General features: G+C 44.8%; 1 long non-coding RNA gene across 2 annotated transcripts in view; it reads right to left on the bottom strand.

The window, feature by feature from the left end:
* LOC143809966 (uncharacterized) overlaps positions 1-10351 on the bottom strand; it is a 38658-nt gene extending 28307 nt beyond the window's left edge. For both annotated transcript variants that reach the window (XR_013222562.1, XR_013222563.1), the window contains exon 1: positions 10063-10351. This is a non-coding gene — a long non-coding RNA (uncharacterized LOC143809966). The remainder of the gene's footprint in view (positions 1-10062) is intronic.
* Between the last annotated feature and the right edge of the window lie 2395 nt (positions 10352-12746).

The raw sequence follows: 12746 nt of genomic DNA, 5'->3' as shown, positions 1-12746 counted from the left end.
TGTGTCCGTCAAAAAAAACGGACAGCGATGTATTCGGCACTATCTGTTGTTTGCTAGAATAGAAGCCTATGGCTCCGGATCCGTCAAATGATGAAATCCGGCGACGGATTCCTTTTTTTTAACTGAGTATATGTTTTCCATTCTGGGGGTCTCTCTCTTTCTCTCTCTCTCTCTATCAGCTAGTCGGATCTCCTCCCCGGATCAGCTAGTCGGATCTGGCGAAAAAACGGATCCGTCGCATCAGTTTTTCACAATTTCCGTTTGATCCGTTTTTTCCCAAATTCGCCGGATTCAGCCTGAAGACAAAAAACTGATGTGTGAAAGTAGCCTTAGAAAAGCTTCCTCAACATGGGGTGCCCTCCCTCCTCAATACAAATGTTGGTGGTGACAAAAGTTCTCACGGTACTCAGGGGACATAAGCAGGGCTTGTTTGAACTGATACAAATAAGCATAGCGTGGTACAATAAGTGACATGTTGGTAGAGAAGTGTAGTAGTTGCAACCATCCAAAATCTCAAATATTGAGAGCTAAAATGAAAGGCAAAAACATTAGTTTCTGTGTTTAACGAATACATGCACAACATAGATAACATAATAAAACTGCAAAATAGTACAAAAAATACGACTTGAACCAGTAAAAAAATACAACATATGGCAAGTTAATAAATGTACTGTCTAAAATGGTAAGCTTCTTTAAAGGGTTAAATATATGCTGCCATTATACCTTAAGGGCAGAGGTGGACACAGACAGACCCTGTGCAAGAACAATATATGGTGGCCCTTTGCAGTCCAATAGCTTGTCATAATCCACAATTCCACCTACTTTGTAGGTGATAGTGGTCCCCTTTACCTCTTGGGTCTGTGACAGGTTGCACAGATTGCACCAATTGTATGTCTGCCCCTGATTATGCGTATCAACGCTATTTTATGGTTAGTTAGAAAGTTGTTGCAAAAAGGCAAAGTTCAAAGACATCAATAGATGTACAATGGAGGCCAAAAATTAAATACAGCTGGCTGGTGCTTAGAATATTAATCCACTCTGTTGCAATTTGCTTTCTATCTTTGTTTATTTCCTGAAAGTCTAGAGAGAAATTATTACATTGACATTGTTACTGTCTTGAAATCTACGGCTATACAGAAAAATCAGTGATAAAATAAAATAAAGAGAAATCTCAGATGACAAAAATCCATTCCAATCATCTAAAGCAGGGATGGGGAATTTTTTTTTCTACCAAGGGCCATTTGGATATTTATACCATCCTTCGGTACAAACTCCGCACACAAAGTAAATCCTGTCCTGACTGGCACTGGTGTCAGTGTAAGGTACTAGCAGGAACGCGGGACGCAGTGAGGAGCAGGAGGCAGAGCAAGAGTTAAAAGATTATATATATACATATATATATATATATATATATATATATATATATATATATATATATATGTCTCGACAGTAAATACTCCAGCAGAGGGAGTAAGGTGGTGTAAACATACAGGACCACAATGTGCATATAGCAGTAAAGTAACTGCAACTGGTGAAATAACAGGTTAACTTATCGGTCTCTGGTTCCTAGACGAGGGTGGCTGGAAAATCCCACGATGGCACCGTAGGTGGCGCGTGAAGTCTCTGAGCCAGTGCTAAAGGAGAGTGTAGCACTGTCTCTGTACAGCGATGAAGCATCCTGTTCTTCTTTCCTGTGGTCTTGTGATCCTGGAACGAGGTGCTGAACGGGGAAAGGTCTGCTGTACGGCTAAACATGTACAAAGTCCCGGACTGTAGGCCACAGTCTCACCACTACGAACCGCATGCAACGCCAGACCAGAACTACCAAGAGGGACAGAAGGTGTCAGATGTACCGACCGGTTAGTGCTGTTAAGGTCAGAGAGTAACAGGGAATTGGTCTCAGGGAATGCACAGCCTATATGCGCAGGGGATGGAGTGCTGCAATGCGGTCTTGTCAATTGGCGTCGGTCAGCAGAGAGGGAGTCAACCTTTTTCTGTAGCGCACACTGAGTACCCGCCAAAAGCCCCGTTCCCGCGCACACTGTCCTTTTTATATCACACCCACCCCCAAAAGTCAGGTGCAAAGGTCTACTCCGGTTAGAAAGTGCTTCCCCCGTCAACAACGGTGACAGTCCCGACAGTTCTGGCCCAGACACGCAAGAGAGACCACTATTCTGGTCCATCTAGCTACATCAGGACGAAATCTTTCATTGCATGCCCTTCAGTGTTCAGTAGTGAACACTGTGTGTGTGTGTGTGTGTGCTAACAGAGCAAGAAGAAATTAATGAGCTGGTGGCAATCAAAATACAGCTCACTGTTCAAGAATACGGTCCCTGAGAATCTGCCTGATAAAATGTCATCGAGGGCCGTAAATGGCCCAGGGGCCTGAGGTTCCCCACCCATTATGTAAAGTGAACACACTAAGTCTATCTATCCAACCCATACCTATCATTTGGTCTCTTCTACACTTCAGTCTTTAATTATTATCATTCATCTTTCCTTTCATCTGGTTTTGGCTTTAAAAAAAATATCAAGGTCTATTATCTTATACGGCCAATGTAACGATTTATTTTCCTTGAGACGGTTCTACTCATTCATTGGAGTCCAGCTGTGTTTAATTAAACTGGTAGGACTTGATTTGGAAAGGCACACGCCTGTCTATATAATACCTCACAGCTCACAGTGCATGTCAGACCAAATGAACTGGCCAAGGAGCTCAGAGATAGAATTGTGGCAAGGCACAGATCTGGCCAAGGTTACAAAAGAATTTCTGCAGTACTCAAGGTTCCTAAGAGCACAGTGGCCTCCATACTCCTTAAATGGAAGAAGTTTGGGACCACCAGAAGTCTTTCTAGACCTGGCCGTCCAGCCAAACTGAGCAATCGTGGGAGAAGAGCGTTGGTGGGGGAGGTAAAGAAGAACCCTAAGATCACTGTGGCTAAGCTCCAGAGATGCAGTAGGGAGATGGGAGAAAGTTACACAAAGTCAACTATCACTGCAGCCCTCCACCAGTCGGGCCTTTATGGCAGAGTGGCCCAACAGAAGCCTCTCCTCAGTGCAAGACATATGAAAAAAACACCAGTGCACAGGCAGAGATGCTTACCTGTCCAAGGCCTCCAAACAATTGCACTAACCAAGGCGCAGCGGACCCAAGTTAAGATGACAGATACACAGGTGCAATAATACCGATAAGGCAGCCACCCTACAATCAGGAATTGGCCGCTTGGTGCACCTGTGCAAACAAATAGTCTGTATGTGGCGTGTTCACACAGAAATGTGTAAGTATATGGCTCAAAGGCTATTAATGACGCCACATAGCGGGCTAACCATAATGCATCCTGTGTGAACAGAGGCCACAGTATACAGAGTCATCTAGGGCCCAGCCGCACCCTGGAAAAATATACAGTGCACCAAAAACATAACAATGCATGCAAGGTAACCAAGGTGCAGCGGACCCAAGTTATGATGCACAGGTGCACCAAGCGGCCAATTCCTGATTGTAGGGTGGCTGCCTTCTTTTTCACAAGCTAAACATTTCCAGATCCTGTAAGTGTTCCTTGTAGGACATACTTTTCAGTCCGTTCACCATCCTAATAGCTCTTCTCTGAACTTGCTCCAGTTTTTCAGTGTCTTTATTAAAATGTGGTGCCCAGGACTGGACACAGTTTTTCAGATGATTGTTGACCAAGGAGGAGTAGAGGGGGATATTTGCTTCACCTGATCTAGACTTTATGCTTCTCTTAATACATTCCAGAACTGTGTTTGCCTTTTTTGCTTCTGCGTCACACTGTTGACTCATGTACCGTAGGTCATCTATTAGTATACCCAAGACTTTTTCACATGTGCTGTTGGTTAGTTCTATTCAGGGCCGTCTCCAGGTTTTCGTGGGCCCCGGGCAAAATAATCTCAGTGGGCCCCTTTAACACATACCACCATTCATGATGCACAGATATGGCAGAGAAATATAGGTATAGTACAATGCCAAAGATTTCATTTACTTCTTACATTACATGAGTGATATCTATTGTACATTCTACAATAGCTCAGAAACCAGACAGTATAGACATCCATACAGTATTAAGGGCACCACATAGTGCTCCATACAGTATTATGGGCACTGCAAAATGCTCCATACAGAATAATGAGCCCCATATATTGCTCCATACTGTATTATGAGCCCCATATATTGCTCTATACAGTGTACTAAATCACATATATTGCTCCATACTGAAAGAGCCCCATATATTGCTCTATACAGTATAATGAGCTCCATATATTGCTCCATACAGAATAATGAGTCACATATATTGCTCCATACAGTATAATGAGCCCCATGTAATGCTCCATACAGAATAGTGAACCCCATATATTGCTCTATACAGCATAATTAGCCCCATATATTGCTCCATACAGTATAATGAGCCCCAGATATTGCTCCATACAGTATAGTGATCTCCATATATTGCTCCATACGGTAAAATGGACCCCATATATTTCTCAGAGGAACAGGGAGAGGTAAGTATTGCAAGTACCCGGTCCTTAAGCAAGTGGGGGTCAGGCCACCATAGTGCGCCGGTATCCCTGACGGCAAATGGGTCCCCTGCCTGCTCAGGGCCCCAGCATTTGCAGCACTGTTGATGCCGGCCCTTGAAAATAGAAAATCTAGATATGTGTATGTGTGTCATGTGATATTAGATTGTACGAGGTGGGAATTTAACTGCTGAGACACTTCTATATAATTTTGGCAGCGAATTAATCTCTGGTCTGTCTAGCCGTTCAACAGTGAATATACATTTTCTTCAGGAAAAAATATAACACAGCTTACAACTGGTATTTCTTATAGCTTAGGATCTTAGCATCTTGTCTGTCAGCTTACATATTGAAAGTAAAGTGTGCTGCAGCTACACACACTGAATGAACAGGAACTTCAGAGTTTTTATTTACATTGTATTATTAGTGTATATAACACTTGCTGAAGACAGAAACTATTATTTAAACAGTAGTACATAGTAGTTGTTGCAATATATACAATAATAAGCATTACTCTTACACCCCCACTAAACAACTACTTATCCGGCTAGTCCCATGGTGGTTCTGAATTCTTTAAATTTGGCTCATGGAAGTGGTTTTGTCATAACATCATCTATCATCTGGTCAGTCTTGGAATAAACAAATTCAATTATGTCACAGGTGATGATGTTTAACATCAATGTGTTTGGTTCTCACATTGACCTTATCACTGCATGCAAGTTTAATGCCTCCTTGGCTGTCTTCATAAATCACCGGCGGTTGAGTTGATGGCTTACCAAGATTGCCTAACAATTGGTTTAACCAAATGACCTCTTGACTTGCATTGGCTGCAGACAAATACTCTGCTTCTGTAGATGACAAGGCTATAGACACTTGTTTTCCACTAGACCAAGAGATTGAACTTTTTTCAAGCTTGATCAAATAGTCACTTGTCGATTTACAATCACATTCAGACATTCAGTGACCAGCCCAGTATGCATTCACATAGCCTGTAAGTTTTAGATCTCCTGTTGTAGATATCCTAATATTTACGTTGAGTCTCTTTCAAATATCGAAGAACTCTTAACGGCATTCCAGTCTTTTTGGCATGGTTTTTCCACATATCTGCAGAGAATTCCAATAGTTAATGTGATATCTGGTCAAGTCATAGTTGCTATGTATAGAGGTGCCCCCACTGCCTGTCTGCATTTCTCATTGTTAGACAACGGATCATCTTCTCCTTCCAACTTTAAGTAGGATGGTTCCATTGGGGCTGATATACCTTTAGCTTCTGACATTCCAAACTGATTCAGAATTGAGTTGATTTTTGCACTTTGGTTTAGAAGAAAGCTTCCATCTTCTTCTCTTTGGACCTGGAGTCCTAGATAATATGATACATTTTCAAGGTCTTTAGTTTTAAAATTCTGATTCAGAGTTTTAGTCATCTTTGCAATTTCTGTTTCCACTTGATGAACCATAATCTCATTGTCCACATATAAGAGAATATACAACCACTTTCCATCTGTATATTTTGTATATGAACACGGATCTGCTTAACCTCTTTTAAATCCTTCTTCCAATAAGACGTTGTTCATTTTGGTGTTCCATGCTCTTGCTGATAGCTACCATACAGAGATTTTAGTAGTTTGCAAGCGAGAATATTTGAGAATATCCTTTTGTGACTAATCTTGCTTTAAATCTTTAAACCTTGCCTTCAAAATCATACTTGTTCTTAAAAACCAATTTATATTTGATTGCTTTCTTGCCTTGCGGTAGTTTGGTGAGTTTCCAAGTTTGAAATTGATGAAGGGACTTCATTCCCTCATTAGCAGCATTAATCCACTTCAGTTTTTCATTGACAAACAGTTGTTGCATCTCATACTATGACTGCAGATCTGACTCAGATAGGGTTTTGACAAAGTAGGATAGATGCTGAGCTTATATACCCTTGTTTAATCTTGACGATCTTCTGACTACAGGTTCACCTGATTTTTCTGTTTCTTCTTCAGTGGTTGAAGAACCTAACCAAACTAAGGCTAGTTTCATACTACTGTTCGGCAGGGCTGCGGATGGCAGCCTTTTTCCTTTGTTAAGCACTGCACACTGCCACACCTCTTCCTTCAGCTCCGCCTACGTCTGCATTCGTCCTGCGTACCCTGTCTTTAACAATGGGTACGCAGGCCATGCGGATGTATGTGGATGCCTCCGCATGCGTCGTTTAGACACTGCGCCGACAGCAACAAAATGCAACATGTTGCGTTTGACGCAGTTCAGCGCAGCGTCAAAACGACGCATGCGGAGGCATCCACATACATCCGCATGGCCTGTGTACCCATTGTTAAAGACAGGGTACGCAGGACGAATGCAGACGTAGGCGGAGCTGAAGGAAGAGGTGCGGCAGTGGGCGGGGCTTAACGGAGGAAGAAGGCTTTCATCTGCAGCTCTGCCGAACGCAAGTCTGAAACCAGCCTAATACATCCTTTTTCTTGTCATTTCAAAATTGTGACTGAGATTGTTGATGCTTCGCATCAATCTTTACATCTCTGCTTATTGTCATCTTGTTCGTTTCTGGGTGCAGAATTCTATATCCTTTCTGGGTTTCACTGTAACCCACCAAGATAACTTCTTTTGCATGAGATTCCCATTTAGTACATTTTTCTTTCGGAGTATGTACAAATACTTTACTTCAGAACATTCTTATGTGTTGTAGTTCAGACTTTTTACTGTTCCATTGTTCAAATGGAGTTTTCTCAGTAGCTTTACCTGGTAGTCTGTTTTGAAGATTGCAAGCTGTCATGGTTGCTTCACCCTAATATGTTGTTGGCAAATCCGCTTCAAATAGCATACTTCTTCCACTTTTGCAAAGTGTCCAGTTCCTTCTTTCCGCTACACCATTTTGTTTAGGGCTGTATGGTACAATGGTCTGAAATATGATTCCATTTTTCCTTAAAACACTTTGTGTCTCATTACTACATTCAGTTCCATTATCTGCATGCAGAATTTTTGACATTCTCCAAAATTTGTTATATACTTCAGAGAGATATATTTCAAGTTTATCTGAAACTTCTTTTTTGCTGTGAGGCAGATAGACAACTGTATATCTTGAATAGTCATTGATACATATGAGAAAATATCTCTTCTTTCAAGGCGTTTGAGTACTCATTGGACCCAGGGCCGTATTTAGAGTTTTTTGCCGCCCTAGGCACTTTTCGTGCTGCCTCCCCCATTGGCGAGTATGACTAATGCAGACACTGTCGGCAGTGACTAAGGCTACTTTCACATCAGCGATTTTTGGCATTCACGGCGGATCCGACAGTTTTTCCGCATCTGCCACATAACGGATCACTTACGGCAACACTGTGTTTGCCCTCATTCATTCCCTATGGGACTTGCGGACATGTGCGGCACTTGCAGTTTTGCCATGATCCAGCAAATGCAGTACTTGCAGCAGCGGGAAAAAAATGCTGCTAGCAGTGTTTTTTTGTCTCACCGCAAGTGCAAAACCGCAAGTGCCGCACATGTCCGCAAGTAGCCATCACTACCTGTCCCTGCACCTTGCAAGCTCATCCCTAACCATCACTCCCTGACCTAAAACTACACTATAAAGCTTTAGAAAAACAATTTATTAACTGACATATTCCTATGATAATGAGGGTTCCAGGCTATGGCGTAAGTGCATTGTTTTCCCTGCGGAGGGCTTCAGGAAGACGGCCGCTATAGACGGTGCATGCGCAGACTGAGATCGCATCTGGACCAAGATCCCAATCTCCGCATGCGCCGCCTCCATTGGCCCACAGCTTCAGAAATATGGTCGCCAGGAAAGCAATGCACTCCACTTAGTTCGAGCCCGCAGCATTGCACCACTGGGACACCCCCTCCTCCCATTCAGGGCCCGCTGCATTGTCCCACTTCTGCCACTGCAGACTTCCAGAGGAAGGGACTCTGCCTCCTGTGATCCTGCTTACAAGAGAGGAGACCATTACTACAGGACAAGGTATGTTATTACAGGACAGGGGACGTGATTACATTACTGGACTGGAAACGTTAATACAGGACAGGGGACGTTATTACAAGGCGGGGACATGTATACGTATCACAGATACACTGCACAGGGGGCACAGTATACACATGTACATACACCACAGAGTGCTCCATACTGTATAATGGCTCCACATGATGCTCCATACTGTATAATGCCCACACATGATGCTCCATACTGTATAAATGCCCCACATGATACTCCATACTGTATAATGGCCCCACATGGTGCTCCATACTGTATAATGGCCCCACATGATGCTCCACACTGTATAATGGCCACACATGATGCTCCATACTGTATAACGACCACACAGTGCTCCATACTATATAATGGCCACACAGTGCTCCATACTGTATAACGGCCACACATGATGCTCCATACTGTATAATGCCCCACATGATGCTCCATACTGTATAATGGCCCCACGAGGTTCCATACTGTATAATGGCCACACATGATGCTCCATACTGTATAATGCCCCACATGATGCTCCATACTGTATAATGGCCACACATGATGCTCCATACTGTATAATGGCCACACATGATGCTCTGATCTGTAGACCTTGCACACACGGCTCCGCTCCGTACACCTCGTACACACGCGGCTCCGCTCCATATACACACACACGACTCCACTCCACACACCTTGCACACACGCGGCTCTGCTCCGTACACACACATGACTCTGCTCCGTACACATGCGGCTCCGCACACACACACACGACTTCGCTTCGCACACACACGCGGCTGCACTCCGTACACCTCGCACACACGGCTCCGCTCCATACACCTCGCACACATGCCGGTCCGCACCGTACACCTCATACACACCTGGCTCCGCTCCGTACTCCTCATACACACCCAGCTCCGCTCCGTACATCTCATACACACCTGGCTCCGCTCCATATACCTCATACACACCTGGCTCTGCTCCATACATCTCATACACACCTGCCTCCACTCCGTACACCTCGTACACACCCGGCTCCGCTCCATGCACCTCATACACACCCGGCTCCGCTCCGTGCACCTCATACACACCCGGCTCCGCTCCGTGTACCTCGTACACACCCGGCTCTGCTCCGTGTACCTTGTACACACCCGGCTCCGCTCTGTGCACCTCGTACACACCCGGCTCCGCTCCGTACACCTCGTACACACTCGGCTCCGCTCTGTGCACCTCGTACACATGCGGTTCTGCTCCATCCACACTGTAAACCCCTCCTGGCCCCACACAAACTTACCCTCATCCATCACCATGACAACCAGCACAGCAGAGTCCTGCATACACTGAGGGCCCTGATCATGTGACCCCTGACTCCTCCCCTCCTGTGACCTCATCACAGGTCCTGTGCTCACAGTGCAGCCATATATGTTATGTGCAGTGCGGCTCTGCAGTGTGGGACTGCCCCGCTGAATCCGGGACTGTTGGGAGGTATGTGCCACCAGCCAGCATGAGTGCCTCACTGCAGGCCCAGGCCTTGCTCTGGCACAGTGTTCTGCACTTACCTTTCCAAGCTGCGTTTTTTTCTCTCCCCTTTTCTGATTGGCTGTCACGGTCAGATCCTAGCCTGCTGCGATCTAGACCAAGGACGCTGTACCACTCTGGATCTCCTCCTTCCAGCCAGGTGAGTTTAGCCAACACTGACTGCACACAGTGTGGTCTTGTCTGCAGTGCAGCTGCCGATACCCGGCCTTTAACCCAGCAAATGGCCTGAACCTGGTGATGGGGGACTGGCTCGGGGGCATCTGCACCCTGCCCGCCCTGGTGGGATCCGAGACACCAACAGCAGCCAGAAGACAGAGGCGGGTGGGTGGGCTGACACAGGACTGCCAGGCAGGAACTGAACTTGGCGCCTCAGCGAGGAGGGGGCGGGGCCTGCGGTGTGACTTGATTCCACTTCTGGCTCCCTGTGTAGTACATGTGACAGCACTGGATCCGAGACCCCAGCCGCAGCCGGAAGACTGAGGAGGGAGGATGGAGGGCGGCCGGCCGAACCTAGACTATAAAAAATAAATAAATAAATAAATTAAAAAAAAATCTTGCCTTGCTCAGGTGCCGCAAATACGGCCCTGATTGGACCAGAAGCTTTTCTGATTTTGCAGGACTATTCTTAGGAAAGGATTTTCTTGACATTTTCCCTTTTAAGACAGCTAGTGCACTTCATTGTCTGATTACACAGATCGACTGTAATACCATGAGAAAATTGTTTTTGAACTAACTTTCTTATTGCTTATGGGTCTCTATTAGTGATGAGCGAGTATACTCGTTGCTCTGGTTTTCCCGAGCACGCTCGGGTTATCTCTGAGTATTTGTAAGCGCTCAGAGATGTAGTTTTCATTGCCTCAGCTGCATGATTTACAGCTGATAGACAGCTTGATTACATGTGGGGATTCCCTAGCAACCAGGCAACCCTCACATGTACTCAGGCAGGCTAGTAGCCGTAAATCATGCAGCTGAGTCAACAAAAACTAAATCTCCGAGCAGTTACAAATATTCAGAGACCACCCGAGCGTGCTCAGGAAAACCCGAGCAACGAGTACACTCGCTCATCACTAGTCTCTATCTGCAAGGTGCCTGTGCGTTACATGGATACAATTCTTGTGCTGTTCGTGTTTAGCAGTATATACACTTTCCTTCCATTTTAGCTAGCACAACTCAACTTTTTTTTGCCTTCTGAATTCTTATACTAACCATTGCCTAAAGATCACTTCCTCTGACTTACTTTGGTCTAGGTTAGAGAAGAAGCTTCTGTCCTAGTCATATGACCAGTTTCCCCAGAGTTTATACACCATGCAGGGTTTCATGTACCGTATATACCAATAAAAGTAAAATTAATTGAGACATCAGTAGGTTAAGTGTTTTTGAATATCCATATTGAATCAGGAGCCCCCATATAATGCTCCATACAGTTCATGATGGGCCCCATAAGATGTTCCATATTAAAATATGCCCCATATAATGCTGCACAAATGCAGATTATGGCCCCATAAGATGCTCCATACAGACATTTGCCCCATATAATGCTGCACAAACATTGATTATGGCCCCATTAGATGCTCTATAAAGATATTTGTCCCATATAATGCTCCACAAACATTGAAAATGCCCCTATAAGATGCTGCATAAAGATATTTGCCCCATATAAAGCTGCACAAACAGTGATTATGCCCCATAACATGCTCCATGTAGACATTTGCCCCATATAAAGCTGCACAAACATTGATTATGCCCCATAAGATGCTCCATGTAGACATTTACCCCATATGCTGTTGCTGCGATAAAAAAAAAAAATCACATACTTACCTCTCGTCGCTCAGGCCCCCGGCACTTGCTATATTCACCTGCTCCCCGTTCCACCGCTGCCGCCCGCCGCTGTGTCTTCTGCATCCTCTGCACTGACTGTTCAGGCAGAGGGTGGCGCACACACTAATCGTGTCAGTGCAGAGGACGCGGAAGACGGAGCAGCGCCGACGGTGGAACAGGAAGCAGGTGAATATCGCGCACTGCGTTATACTCACCTGCTCCAGGCGCAGTCCCTGGTTCCCCGGCGCCGAAGCTGAAGTCTAAGAGCGCCGTTTGTGCTCGAAACGCGTCCAGCCACTACATGGTAGCTTCCATCCAAATGATGTAATTTTTCGCTTGTCAGCAGTTTTCCAAATTTTAATTTGTTTAAATAAATTTTTGATACTTTTTATTCCTGGAGCTGGATTTTTCTTTCCATGTGCACATCTTTGAATTCTACAGTACTTTCCTAACTTGGCAAAGAGCTGGCTCTCAAATTCTCTTCCTTCGTTGCTGTGTAACCTCATAGAGAACTTCAAAGCAAAATCATTGAAGATCTTCTCTCGAGATATAAAAAGTCTATTGAGACCATCTCAAACAGATAGATAGTTGGGATGTTGCCTATAGGTGCCCAAGTTGATGTGTTGGGACGTTTATTTTTCAGACACCCACACTCCCTGGTCACGTACCTCTCAATATCTCACTGCATGTATGGCCAGAAAAAACGATCATGGATCACGTGTGTTGTCCTTTCCATTTGCAGGTGTCCCATGTTTTCATGGAGTTCTTTAAAGACCAACCTACGGAACACTCTAGGTGGTACCAACTGCTGGTTTTGTCCTCCTTTACGATACAGGATACAGTCCTCACTTAGGTAGAGTTTCGTCCATTCTTTAACTAAAACCAA

The sequence above is a fragment of the Ranitomeya variabilis genome, chromosome 2, assembly GCF_051348905.1.
Source record: "Ranitomeya variabilis isolate aRanVar5 chromosome 2, aRanVar5.hap1, whole genome shotgun sequence".
NCBI classification, from domain to species: Eukaryota; Metazoa; Chordata; class Amphibia; order Anura; family Dendrobatidae; genus Ranitomeya; species Ranitomeya variabilis.
Note: the sequence above shows the minus strand (reverse complement) of the source record. Positions and strands in the feature narration are given on the sequence as shown.